At 41.3% G+C, this 14,545-nt stretch overlaps 1 protein-coding gene across 7 annotated transcripts in view; it reads left to right on the top strand.

Moving 5' to 3' along the window:
- RAB27A (RAB27A, member RAS oncogene family) overlaps positions 1 to 14,545 on the top strand; it is a 60,144-nt gene that overhangs the window by 15,547 nt on the left and 30,052 nt on the right. Inside the window, exons 1-2 of one of the 7 annotated variants that reach the window (XM_019477778.2) lie at positions 7,811 to 7,943; positions 12,708 to 12,798. The exons of 5 other annotated variants lie outside the window; for them this stretch is intronic. The gene's annotated coding sequence lies outside the window, so the exon portion shown is untranslated. Of the gene's footprint in view, positions 1 to 7,810; positions 7,944 to 12,707; positions 12,799 to 14,545 lie in introns of those variants that run through there. One more of the 7 variants, XM_019477779.2, reaches the window with a different exon arrangement.

Raw genomic sequence — 14,545 nt, 5'->3', positions numbered from 1 at the left:
GTCATAATTATTTTAAAACCAGATTAGTAACCCTTATGGCTAAATGTATTGGCTAGATACTATGATGCAAATAGTGATTGTCTTGTAAATCTAGAACAGAACTGCCACAAGGTTTCTTTAATGGGTTTTGTAGTATGGGCTTCTGACCTTCTAAGTGTAAGGTTTAACTCTATAGTTATTCAAAGCATTATAGTAATATGTAAGTTTGTTGTTACTTATAAAGGATAAAATGGTTTAGAGCAAAAGGTCTGATTGTTTTGGCCTGGAATACGCTCCTTTGTCAGTACAGAGGCCCACTTATTGTTAGTGGGATTCTGAATGCATATAAGGGTCCACACTAGTGAGTCATGCCCAGGCTTTGCTTCTGCATCAGATGTTAAATAATCTCTTCAGAAAGAGAATAGCTCTCTTTCTCCCATTTCAGCTGGTAGAACGGCATATCATTTATGTTGAGACACCACATGACACTTTTCTCAGAAGAGCTGATTACATAAAGCCAATTCTGTGGTTGAACCGGAAAAATGGGTAATTTTTTTGACCCAAAACAGAACTTTTAAGTTTTCTGTCTAAATTAAATACATCCCCCCCTCCCAATTTTATATTGGATCAATCCAAAGCATTTTTGTTTCAAGCTGAAAGGAAATAGTTTTGAATTATTTAACCCTCTTAATTTTTAAAAATCTTGGTCAGTTGTGAAAGTAAAAGCTGAAATGTTTTGTTTCAAAAACTTTGAAAGAGAACGTTGACTTTTCCTAAATTAAATACTATTTTGACATTTTCATTTTTTTTCAGCTGAACCCTCTGGTATTTGCCAAATGTAGCAGCTGCTCCCTCCAAGTGTGTTTTTCACCTAATGTGCTATCTGCCTAAATTTTTTTGCTCAGTTTTATGGATAGGGTCTGTTTTTTGTGGTGGATTATTATTATTATTTTTTAATCTGTGTGTTCAACACGGCAATGCTTGCTCTTGGATGCAACAAATGTATTAGTGACAGAAGAAACCAATATGTTCAGCTGTACAACAAACAGTGCTTGATGTCCTTTTTTATTTTATTTTATTTTTTTAAAGAAAATGTAGGCTATAATTCCAAAGCTAAAATAATTTGTGTCAAAAGAACCTGCAGCTCAAATGATATTCCTGAAATGTTCTCTTCTGTTTATTTGGTTACTGTTCTTTACTCCATCTCCCTACAACCAAAGCATGTTTTGACACTTATCACCACTATGCTTTCTCCCAAGGTAGCCAACTGTAAAGCTGACATTCCTGCCAACCATAACCCTCCAGGAGGAATTGCCTACTGAGCACTACTTCCTTCCCTTTTGTGGGAAAGTCACAAGATATCTCCCAAACTCATGGTTGCTTAGCTTTGAAGCCATCACATTTTGTTGTTTCTTGATGAAAAGAAATTAAATAATGTTATTAAACACTGAGGCAGTATTTATTGTGAGCATAAGCAACTTTTTTTGATGTGCATGAAGTACTGGTTTTATACCTCTGCCTGCCTTAGTCAATTTTTTATATGTAGCAGGGTGAGACTCCAAATTCTTGAACATAGATATCCAAAGAGGTTTTTTCCTTTTAGAAATGAGTATCCTCTTCCTTTATAAACAACTGACTTGCATGAAAAAGCAGTAAGTATAATAACCTAGAGCAAAACTCCCTGTAAGTATCATTTTCCTGTGCTAAACCCATTGTAACCTTTTTTTCTGCTCTTCAGATAGAAATTATTCTAGATAATATTACTAATATTAAGCTTTGTTGTGGTTTAATAAGTCAGAAGTATTTCAGTTGTCCATATTTTTTAAATTTATGCAATATTTCCAAGTAATTTAAAGTGCATGTTAAGTATCTGGGATGTACTTGGTAGCTGTGTTGGTCTGAGACAAAAATAAATCGGAAATCTAGAAGAACTCTTGGTTCAGAAATGATACCTTTTATTAGACCAGGTAGGAAATCTCAAAAAAAAAAACAGCCAATCTTTTTCTCCAAGCTTTCAGGCTCAAATGCCTTTCATCAGGCTCTGGGAAAAATAAAGATGGTAAAAAGTCCCCATAGGTAGGAAATAAACTTCATTTTTGCATAGACGGAGCTGGAAATGGAAATCTGTCCCTCTGGGTCCCTGTAAGTGTCTTTATGAGTTATTGTGAGTTGTTCTTTGTTGTGTAGATCAGGTAGGATTCCTTCGCTGGAGGTCATATGGCAGGTAGGGAGGTTAAAAATCTTTCTTATTCTGCAGTGGAATTTTAGCTGATTTTGGATTTTAAATTTAGGATCTTCCATGTTTCAGGGATGTATTTGGTAGCTGTGTTGGTCTGAGAGAAAAAAAAATGCAAAAATCTAGAAGTCTTGGCTCAGAAATGCTTTTCTGAGATTTCCTAGTTGGTCTAATAAAAGTTATCATGCAGAAAAGATTTTTGCATTTCTGTGAAGTATCCTGCGTTTTAAAAACTATTTCCTTAACCCATTCTAATTTAGACTTGGGGCAGCGGGGGGTTGTTTGTTTGTTTGGTTGGTTTTTTTTTAAAGTATTAGTCTGATAGCTTATTTTGGAAATAATTTTTTATGATATTTGGTTGCTATGATTTAGCCAAGTTTTTCTTCATTAGTACTGGTGAATGTGGTCTTAACCTCGGTGCTCTTAATCCAGGTTGTAGCTGTACTGGTCTAGAGGAAAAAGCAATTGGGGCTTATAGCAGAGATGATATCCTATATGGCTACAACCTGGATACCTGACACATGGAAGATATTGAATTTTAGCCAATTAAAAAAAAATAAATCTTCATAATTTCCCAAGCAGGAAGCAATTTTAACCACCTGTAATCTGAGATTTGCCTTTGCTCAAGGTAATTTGCATCACCACAAAGCCCCACAAGAGAGCTGAGAATATGCCCATCAGCTAAGAACTGTCTGCCCAGAGGAGTGAGTATTCCATTTTTTTACTCCTCTGTGAAATCCTGTGAAATATGAACTTTCATTTCTACCCAGGAGGACTTTTACCATCTTTTCTCTGAAACCTGATGAAGCGTGTTTGTGCCCAAAAGCTTGCAATTAAAGAATTTTTTTGCAAAAATCTTGTTGGTCTAATGAAAGATATCACCTCTACTATGAGCCCCAGTTGCTTTTTACATCTCAAGTGACATTCCTGTGTGTCCACCTTGCTTTCAAGTAGCATGGCCCACCCCCTGGCTGGGTTTCTGGTTTATAACCCCCCTGATTTCCAGCTGTGATATTCAGCAGGCCTATTAAGCCAGGTATGTGGAAGACTTTCCACTGAGGGGCTATATGGGTGTTAGCCATTTGCTGTGACACTGAAGCTGCTTAGTGGCTGCGACTTAGGCTGTAATGTGAGCACCAAGGCTACTTGTTGCAGGCCAGGACCCTTTGTCAATCTGACTGGTTCCTTGCATTCCTATCAGTGGTCACCAGCTCTCCCTGGTCATCTTCCCTCAACTCAAACTCTCTCCCTTTTCAAAGCCAGGGTGCTGTAATGGTTTAGTAGCTTCTCTTGATCCTAAGTTTAGCCCTGGAAGGAGTAAAATGTTTTAGCCTGGATGGAGCCATGGAGAGGTTATTCCTCAACTGATAGCTTCCCTTGCTTTGGTACAGATGAGTATCTGTATTATTGTTTTGCCTTTTCTGCTTTTGTCCTCTAATAAGCCATTTGATTGAAATTCAGAGCAAGTAACATTTCACACATACATATAGACACATGTACATTATCCACATAATGAATATTTCTCAGTTTGTCACAGGGCTGATTGCTTTGATGCCTAGTTAAGTCAATAACTTGGGGAGCTAATGTATTTTCTGAGCAAAGTACAGGATATTTTTACTGGTTGCTAGAACTGTGTTTTGGCTTATCAGCCATGGCCCACAATGCCCAAGAGTGCTCCCAACAAAATCACTTTCTTTTAGTGTGGCAGATGTAAAATCTACAAGATGAGACAACTTGTGGTAACCTTTGTAAAAAATAAATACATAAATTCTAGGTGATCTAAGAAATGCGCTGTATGGGAACACCATGAAATTGGCATAGAATAAGCAGAATTGAAGAGACTCGGCAAAAGCAGATGTAGAAAATACTGTATAAAAGATCCTGACATCAATCATTGGACTAAACCACAAACATTTGCTGCCAAAAATGAAAACGCTTGTTGACATAATTCAGTGTCCTATAGAAGCAAATCTCCTAGCATGGAGTAACAGCTCCAATGCATCTCCAGAATTTTATTGGCTCTGCATCGGCTACTTTTCAGCAGCTACTGCATTGCAATGTTGGCTCATTTATGCTGGGGTCTATTGTTACCCCCAGATTCCTTTCATTTGTAGTGTTGGTCAGGTTAGCAATGCCCAGCCTGTAGGTGTGCTGGGGTTCTTCCTTCCCAGATGCAGCACTTTGCGTTTCTCTACGTGGAACCTCATCTGGGTCTGTTCTGCCCAACATGCCAGCCTGTCTAGGTCTGCTTATATCTGCAGCCTATCTGTGGGTGTGTCTGTGCAACCCCATATTTTGGTATTGTTCGTAAACTTGGCCAATGGGCTTTCCAACCCCTCATCCAGGTCATTGATGAAGATACTGAACAGCACTGAGCCAAGTACCGACCCCTGGGGTACGCCACTGCCCACATCTCACCAGGATGACGCTGATCCATTCATTTGGACTCTGTGTCCTACTCCGCAACCAGTTTCACACCCACTTGACGGTCCCACAGTTGAGCCCGATATCTTCCAGTTTTCTGATTAGTATCTCATGGGATACCAGGTCAAAGGCTTTCTGGAAGTCGAGATATAAGATGTCAACCGCTGTTCTCTTGTCCAAGTGACGAGTCACCTGATCATAGAAAGAAATGAGGTTGGTTAGACAAGACCTGCCTGCAACGAAGCCATGCTGGTTGTCATTCAGTATCATTCCTTCTGCAAGTTTGTCACACATAGCCTCTTTGATTAATGTTTCTAGGATTTTCCCTGGAATAGAAGTTAAGCTAATTGGCCTGTAGTTTCCCAGGTCTTTATGCTTCCCCTTCTTGAAAATGGACACAACATTGGCCCTCTTCTAATCTTTTGGGGTTTCTCCAGAGGCCCATGATTTTTTGAAAGATCTTTGCCAGGGGCTCTGCAATTATTTCGGCCAACTCTTGCAGCACTCTTGGGTGGAGTTCATCTGGTCCTGCTGGATTTTTTGTTTTGGTTTTTTTTTTATTTTTTATATACATCTAATTTTTTAATTACACCAGTTCTATGGCAATGGTGGGAACAGTGTCAATCCTGCCCTGCTTGTTCTCATAGATTCATAGATGCTAGGGTCAGAAGGGACCTCAACAGATCATTGAGTCTGACCCCCTGCCTAGGGAGAGCACCACCTCCTTTGGAAGCCCATTCTAAATTTTGGCCACCGTTACTGTGAAGAAGTTTTTCCTGATATCTAGCTTAAATCTGCTCTCTGTAAGTTTTTGACCATTGTTCCTTGTTACCTCAAGAGGCGTCCTTGTGAACAGAGCATCTCCAATCCCTTGCTGTGTCCCCCTAATGAATTTGTAGGCGGCCACAAGATCACCTGTCAGCCTTCTCTTGCGGAGGCTAAAGAGGTCCAGGTCCCTCAGTCTTTCCCCACAGGGCCTGTCCTGTAAGCTTCTAACCAAATGAATGGCCCTCCTCTGGGATCCTCTTGAGTCTATCAACATCCTTCTTGAAACAATCAACATCCTTCTTGATGCCCTACCTGGCATGTTGTTCCCCTTGGTCTTGTGAAAGACCGAGGCAAAGTAGTAATTTAGGAGTTCTGTTTTTTCCTGAGTGGTAGTGACCAGGTATCCTGAGGCATTGAGCAGCAGCCCCACGCTCCCATTAGTTTTCCTTTTATTCCCTATGTAGCTAAAGAAGGACTTCTTGTCTTTGATTCTTGTAGCTAGTTTTACTTCAGTTTCTGCCTTAGCTTGCCTAATCTGGTTTCTACAAGTGTGGACCATTGTCAAGTAGTCTTCCTTAGAGGCTGTCCCAAGTTTCCATTGTTTGTACGCCTCTTTCTTTTTCTGTAGGAGTGCTGCAACTTCCCTGCTTAGCCAAGAGGGTTTTTTTGACCCTTCTGTAACTTTTTTTTCTCCACAAGGGAATGGACCATTCTTCTCATGCTCCCTTTACCTGTGGTCCTTAGTTTCTCAGGGCATTCACTACTAGTGACCTCGGCTTATTAAAATTTGCATTTTTGAAGTGTAAGACTTACAGCTTGGTATCTGTTTGGTCAGCCTTGCGACGGACCGTGAACGTAATGATTTCATGGTCACTATCGCCTAGGCTGCCCTTTATGTTTAAGTTGGTCACCAGGACCAGGTCAAGAAGTGCCTCTAGTTGGTCTGTGCACCTCCTGAGTCAAAAAAACCCAAAAAACTCTTCGGTGCTGGTCAGGAAGGATCATGATCAGTCTGAGCTGCCTGAGCACTCCTCCCAGGAGATGTCTGGGTAATTGAAGTCACCCATGGCAACCATGTCCCATGCATGTCACCTCCATTAGTTCATGGGCAAATGCTAGATCAAGTTCCTCCCCTTGTTTAGGTGGCCTGTAGTATACACCTGCAGGCAGGTCTCTCTCACTGCCCCTGCCCTGACACTTGACCCAGAGGGTTTCAAACTGTTCTTCTTTGGGGCTGACATCAACCTGTAGGGAGGTGTACTTCTCCTTCACATAGAGGGCAACACCCCCACTTCTCTTTCCTACCTGATCTCTTTTGTGAAGGATGTAAGCCTTTATGGCTATGCTTCAGTCATGAGAGGAGTGCCACTAGGTCTCCATGATCCCTACTAGATCGTAGTGCCCAGTGGAAAGCAGGAGGATTAGTTCCTGCTTGTTCCCCATGCTTCTGGCATTGGTGTACAGGCACCTAAGTCCTTCTACTGAGGTCACTGGCCACCTGTTGCGTTGAAGGGGAGCTTTTTTGTTAGCTCCTGTAAGAGTGGCTTGCTTGGTTTCACTGTCAATAGAGCTTTCCTGTATATTGGCCCTCAGGTAGGCTCCAGTTAGCCTTTCCCCACCCCCCTGCAATCTTGGTTTAAAGCCCTATCTAAGAGATCGGCCATCCTGGACCGTGGCCTGCAACAGGGAGCACAGAGGAAAAAACTACCTGAGTCCCCGATCCTTTAAGCCCAGTTCCCAGAGCTTTGTAGTCACTCATGACCCTGTCTGGATTGCTCCTGGCAGTGTCATTTGTTCCCATGTGGATAAGGAGCATGAGGCAGTAATCTGTGAGCTGGACAAGCCTGGGAATGTTTAGCCTAACAGTGACTGTCAGAGACATTGGATAACTTAATTTTGTATTTGCATTTGTGGGCCTACAAATGTTGTATGGAGAAATTGTCAGACTGATTGATGACTAAACTGCCCTTTAGGCTTCTAAGGTGGTGCTAATTGCTACAGTCATCACCACCACCCCCTCTGCAAGATCTGCACTCTCTAGTGCAATACATATGATATATCCCTGATTTGTTTGGCAGTATGACCTTTTTGAGATGGTTCATCTGTGTTCCAGATTATCAGGCTTCCAAAAAAAGGATACAAGACAGTTGAGAGCTTTCCTACCCTCAGGGAGGAACTGTGCTTTTCATAGGAGCTTCAGCATATGTTGACTACTCGGTCATTAGAAGTGTTCAGTGTGATTTATAAGGGCTGTTCAAAACTTTTGTTGAACTTTTTAAAAATAAATGTTAGTTTTTAGTTAAAGATTTATTTTTCCTTAATATTTCTGATGAAAGCAGATATTTTAAATAGTTAATCAAAAATGCAATTGGTGAAAAATTAAAAACATTTTTTTTTTTTTAGCTGAAAACAATTTTTTCCTGATATCCCAGGGGCAATAATGCTCCATCATCCCACCCCAAGTATGGAGACCAATGTGCATCAGGGGGGAACAGTCCAACCAGGGAGCCTAGCCTGTTGAGAATGGGAACACAAGGTACTTGAACTTCAGTTCCTGTGAAGCACTGCAGTGATTATTTAGAACTGAAATGTGGTCGGCTTTGGTTGAAATGTTTGCTTATTAATGTTTTGACAAAAACAATTTAAATGTTTTCCCTAGAAACTTGGGTTTCTGCAGGGGGAAAAAATTCGAGTCAGTTTAGTGTCCGTTATGTGGTAACTATTTAAAATCATGCTGGTAGGGTTTTTTTTGTTTTTTTTAAGTGCTCTATCACATTTCCTTGATCTCATGAAATAGGAGTTCCCCATAACTACAGGAGTAAATTCCTCAAGGAAGATGGTTTTATGGATGTTTGTAAATTGAGTATTAGAAGTGCAGTAAATAATCGTGGTTTGTTCAATTTTTATAGGGTTGTTTTCTGAAATATTTTATGTTCAGATAGCAGATCATTAAAAGCAAGTGTTTCCTTTAACTGCCTGGTCAATGTCATTTCCTTCATATACAATCACACAAAATGAAGTTGAGGGTTCTTGGGGTTTTTCCTTCTCCAGTTTTCCTTCCATTCTGTCTTTTTCAATTCCATTTACCTGCTGACTTTTCACATCCAGGACCATATTCTCTGGAGCAAGGTTCTTTATCTTCCCTCTGCTGCTCTTTTTCCCCACTGATTGTTGTGTGGGGAGGAGAAGAGGGGACTCATTTTTCCCCTTATTCCTCTGACTTTTTAGAGTAGCAGATTGCCTGTCTTTTGTCAATTCCTCTGATCGATTGCTAAACAGGTAGATAAATGCCTATTTATTTTCTTCCTTTTGTAAACATAAATGGTCTTTAGAAGTGCCTGAAGGTTCTGTGAGACTTGTCTTTCTAAAATTAAAACTATTATTTTTTATGGCTACAAGCTATTCTTCTGAATCTACACTGGATCTGTGCAGAAACAGGAGATAGCTAATGAAAATTATTTATATCTTGCTGTTTCAAGGCGAAAACGTTCCACAGAGATTAATCTATCTAGACAGAGTTTGACAGGAAGATTTCTAAGGTCTATAGCAGATGGTCTGATTGCTTCTGGAAGGAGAGTGACAGACCTTAATTGAAAACATGACTTTTTCTATTGGAAGGCTTGTTTTGACACATTCCAGTTCCCAACAATACTTGTATGGTGTTATTGCCATTTTGATTCAAAACTGAAACAAATCCAGAAACTTTAAACATTGGAATTGATGGTGTCAAGCTAATTCTAACCAACAGGTATGCAAGACTCCATCCAGATGAATAACTCACTGTGGTTTTTTTTGCTGCTTCAACCAAAGCAGAAGATAAAGAGGAGGGAAATGTTTCCTACATTGTAGATATTAATTTCTCTAAATATGAGCTCCCTGAAAATCACAGCCCTTGTTTGCAGTGAAGCACAGGCGGAGTCCTTTCAATGCTGAGTGTGACAGAACAGTAACCCCGATTTCTCAGCAAGCTCTAGAACTGGAAACGGAGCTTACATTAACAAGGCTCAGGTCATTCCCATGGCTCCTGGCCTCCAATAAAGGGAACAGAAATTTCCACATTATCCCATATTTGGTCTGATCACTTCTTTCGCATTATGAGCTAGATGTGTCTGGTGGGGTACAAAGAGCCCTCTTCATTTTGCTTGTTCATTCACTAGCCACATGGAATTGTGGTGCTTGCACTCTCTCCTAATAAACCTTCCCAGCAACTCTTGGTCAGGATTCAAAAGGATATCAAAGGGGTGAAGGCGGTCATTCCCCCAGATGTACATCTCTCCAATTGCCCAGAAGTATTAACCATTCTTTTTTTACAAGAATCACACCAGTATCACTCTTGGGGGAATTTTGGGGTTCTTATGTTTTGTTGATACATTGTTGTGCATCAAAGAGAATCTGAGAGGTGGGAGCAGAGGAAAATGTACTGTCAGAGCAGAGAGGATCATTGAAGATAGCTGATATTGCTCCCCTAAGAAATGATGCTAGATAATATAATCACAACCCTCAACCTAAAGTTAACGTTTGAGCCTCTTCTGTTTGATGTGTATCTGTGTCTTCTGTTTCTACAAGTTCCTCTAGGATTCTACAAGCCTTTTCCTGCTGACTTTTATTCTCTTTACTTTTTTCTTCATTTGGTTTCTTTTGTAATGCAGGTTGCAAAACTAACTGTTGCCTCCTTTCTTGCCTTTCTATTTCTGATGGCTTTCCCTGGCATTCTTAAAAAGATATCAAGGATTTCTAGTTTCCTTTCTTACCCTGTTGTGTAAAGTGGAAGCTGTATACCACATCTACCAACTGTTGCTCAATGATTGCTTTCATGCCTTTTTTCTATGGAGATCATAGTTTTGATGATGTATGTAACTAATTTTTCATATTGCAACTCAGAGGGTTTTTTGATGTCTTATTTCCTGTTCTTTCTTTTGATCAGTCCAGTTGCAAAATCCCCCTGTTCTTTTGCTAGATTTTTAAGTTGGCAATGAATGGTCCGGGTTATGTGTGAGTTGGATATGCATAGTATCAGTGCTTACAAATTAAAACCCTACAGTGGGTTTTATAGGGGAAGACTCGCACACCTTGGATTCCATCAAGATCACGTGGGCTCTGCATTGGCTCAGGATTAACACTTAAAATATTCTTAGACCTTTATGGCGTGCTTTCACCTGAAGGTACCGTGTTCATTTTTGCCACCCCAATTTACAAACTACCAAAGAGAAAAAGGGGTTTTTGTAAATAGAGGCATTAAGAAGCTCCCTGTGAAGAGAAATTTGAATGTGTAAGTAGTATAGTTTAAATGGATGATACAAGACGTGATCAAGTAGAGATGTATAAAGGGACATTGTTCAGGTGCTCTGAGTTTTCACAAGGTCTTGTACTAGGGAGATTGCACAAAGAAGAAGAGCAGCACGTTTTAAAACCTGTTATTTTAGCAGTTTCTTTAGCTCAAATAAGAATTTGATAATAGATATAAAGGTTCATACTTTGGGAGATTATACTACCTGCCTGAGGCTGGGTAGGAAAATAATGTCAGGATCATAAATACTGTAGAATATTTAATCCTTCTGGGGATTTTGTTATCGCCCTTGTGCTAAGTACAGACATTTGGGGGCATTAGGGGGAGGTTAAATTGGATCAAAATGGCTGCCTGATATCAGGTCAGTCAGGATGGTGGGGCTAGCAGGGGGATTGGGAGGACTGCAGCCTGGAGGGGATCAGGGGTCTGCCATGGGTTGGGGAGAGGGGACGTGCAACCCATTAGGGGGTGGGGCTGGTGCTACCCATGGGTGGGGTGGGGAGGTTGGCAAGACTCATGAGTGGGGTGAGGTTCCCTGCCATTGGGGGTACAACCCCATTCCTCCTGCCCCTCCTCCACTGGGACTTGCTGAGCTCAGCAGTAAATGCTGAACAAAGCGGCTGCACCCAGAGTGGCTTGTAGGATGGGGGTTGATAGGGGTGGCTAGTCTGTGGGAGTGGCGGGGACAGGAGGGAACAAGGGGCTAGGGGTAAAAAAAACAGCCCAATGGGGTGGGGGGGAGGTAAAGAGCAGCCCTGGAGCTGGGTCTAGTGGCTGGGTTTTCCCAGCCCTGGGGCTCTACAGGGAAAGTATACAGAAATTTAATACACCAGTTTGACCTAAATTGAATAAGTTTGATACTGCATATATCCAGGCTTATCTTAAACCAGTCTAAAAATTGCAGAATCCGGTTTATGTGCATGGTATTTCATAGACGTTAGGGCTGGAATGGACCTTGAAGATCATCAAGTCCAGCCCTAGCAGGAAATTTCAATTTAGTCTGGCACAATTTACCTGTTGTGAACTCAAGATTCATTTTATTCCATTTGCCATTGCTACCTATCTTCGTGTACTTAATTACCTGGTAGAACTTCTTTTACCATTCTTCCCCACTCAGAATGATTTTTTTGTTGTTGTTATAGATTTTGGCCCCACCTTTCTATCTAAAAATAAAAGGGCTACATGTAAAGAATGTCCTGGATGCAAAATGAAGGACAAAACCAAGGAAACTTAGCTAAAATTTCCATTACAATATTTCTGAACAGTTATGGGTTTAGACTGATTGCTGGTCGCTGAGACCTGTCTAAGTGTAAGGTCAGCACTGGGACAAGCTAAGTTTAAATTAAATCAGGTTCAAAATGACCACCGAACCTCCCCAAATATCTGTACTTAGCCTTGCAGTATGGTTAGGGTCACCAGAATCTGGAATGGGCTTCCAAGGGAGGTGGTGCTATCCCCTGTCTTGGGGGTCTTCAACAAGAGACTGGACAAGCACCTGGCTGGGGTCACATGATCCCAGCACCTTTTTCTGCCGCTGGCGGGGGGTCAGACTCGATGATCCTTTGAGGTCACTAGCATCTATGAATCTATTTGGTACTGGTTGTTTCACCATAGGAGATCTGTTTTTCCTCTTTCCCACAAAACATTTTCAGTACAGAAAGCTTAATACCGCGTAATATTAATATTTTGCTTTGTCAGGTACATTTTACCCTTTCTTTTTCAATTTAAATGGTGTTAAGGAAGGAATCAATTAGATGGCTCCCCATCAAGAACATCTCATCTTATATACTAGTACTAGCCAGGGCAGGTGGTGGCTTAGTTCTTGTTTTGGTCTCGGGCTTGTGGCTGAAGCTGGAACTGAGCTGCTGCCTGCCTCTAGTTAGAATGGCTCATTTGGCAGGGAAGAGGGCATGGGGCAGGGCAAGATTGTGGGGTGTGTGTTGGGGGGAATCTGTAGCCTGCCTTCTTACCCCCTGCTTCTCTCATCCTGACTCCCTTCCCCCTTTCTTTCAGCTCCCACTTCAGTCCTAACCCCACGCAGCTGGGAGCTGCCACTGCTTCTCCCTGGCTGGGCTGGGCTAGAGGAACAGAGCTGCAGCAGAAGGTAGGGGAGAGGAGGGGGTCGGGGAGGCAGGCTTCAGGGAAAGCAGGGGGTGGGAGCAGCAGTCTGCTGGGGGAAGCAAGGGGCTGGGAGAGCAGGCACAGGCATGGGAGGCAAAGGGCGGGGGCAGGCAGTGTGGGGGCATGCATCGGAAAGATAGACACAGGCATGAGGGGATAGGGGGCAGGGAACAGTGTGTGGGGGGGTCTGGCTTTCCCTGCCACAGTGGGGGGGGGGGGGGCAAATTTTAAGATGACTTTCTACTAATTAGATTATATATACATGGGAAAATTATTAAAAATTATAATTTTCCTCTTATGGAATCTAATTTTTCAGGTGGTTATTTAAATTCAAGGTTGTCTTGGAGTCAAGTGAATACAGTAATTACATGAGAACACTGCAGTTGACACACCATCTTTCAGATCTATGGTAAAATTTTGGTTTTGACCATAAGGTTTTTGACCTTATGACCATAAAATATCACCAGACATCCTTTGCAGGAATACTGACCCCAGAATCATAGCTAAATTTCAGCTTCTTACCTAAATCTCTCCTGTAATTTCCATTTGGTTTAGTACCTTTAATTTCCTGTCCGAGTTGTGATGTATTGCTGTTTTGTATGTATTTCTGTTTTACTGTACACATCACTTTAAAGAGAAGAATAGTACCTACAGAGCACATTATTATAATCATCTTTATTCAGGGTACTATTTAAGTTGCACACAAACATGTGTGCTTGTTGTTTGCTAACCCAATCCTGCAATCATTTAAGCCTGTAAAGCAGTTTTAGAATGCTTTTTGCTGACAGCTACTATATAGATGCAAAACCATTATCACTGTATTTTGTAAAGTGTTGAGTGGAGAGTTGTGCCCAGTTCATGGCCGAGAACCTAGCTGTTGGCTCTCAGTTATCTAACATTGCATGAACCAGAGTTCTGGATGAGGTCCCCATGAGAGCAGTGTTTTCTAAAGTCTGAAGTGATGGGAAGTCACTCCCTACAGCACAATGTGTTATCAGTTCACTCTAATTTCTGAAATTCTGATATGACAGTATTAACTTGTTGTACCATGTAGCACTCAAGTTTTTGTTTTGCTTTTAATACAAACTGGCTTGCTCTTCCAGAACGTTATAAAACCTGCGCAACTGCATTTCTGTGCAATACATGCTTTTATTTTGCCAACTGAGAGCCCTGAAGAACTTACCCTTCACTTTACATTGGGTTTGTGCACATTATCCTTCCTTCCACGCCCAGGGCATTTTTTTTTCTTTAAGTGGAAATTCAGTCTTCAAAAAGAGTAAAGCTGATATTCATGTTTCTGAAAGTAGCTGTGAAGTACAAGATTCCATCTCTACTAGAGGTGATCAGAGATTTTTTTTTTTTCCCCCCCATTTCCAAACCAGCTATTCCCTCACCCACCAAACTGAAATTTTTCAATTTGTGGGAGAGGGGAAGAAGCAGAATGAAGGTGGGGGGGGGGTAGGGAGCAGATAATCATGGGGGGAAAAATGGTGCCTGGTAAAATTATGATTACCTTTATTGGACTGCTTCTCACTGCCCATTGTTTCTGTATCACATATACTAGTTTACAAGTTAAACAATGTTTAGGTTTGGATTTGAATCAAGTAGAATTCTTTACTCCTTACTTTTCATCATTAGCAATGCAAGTTCTTCAGATCAGATTTTCCTCCCATAGTTCTACCTGCGTAACTCCATTTTCTGCCCTGGGTAGTGATGTTATACAGTTGTGT

The sequence above is a fragment of the Alligator mississippiensis genome, chromosome 11, assembly GCF_030867095.1.
Source record: "Alligator mississippiensis isolate rAllMis1 chromosome 11, rAllMis1, whole genome shotgun sequence".
Taxonomy (NCBI): Eukaryota; Metazoa; Chordata; order Crocodylia; family Alligatoridae; genus Alligator; species Alligator mississippiensis.
This window is presented reverse-complemented; position numbering and strand designations above follow the sequence as displayed.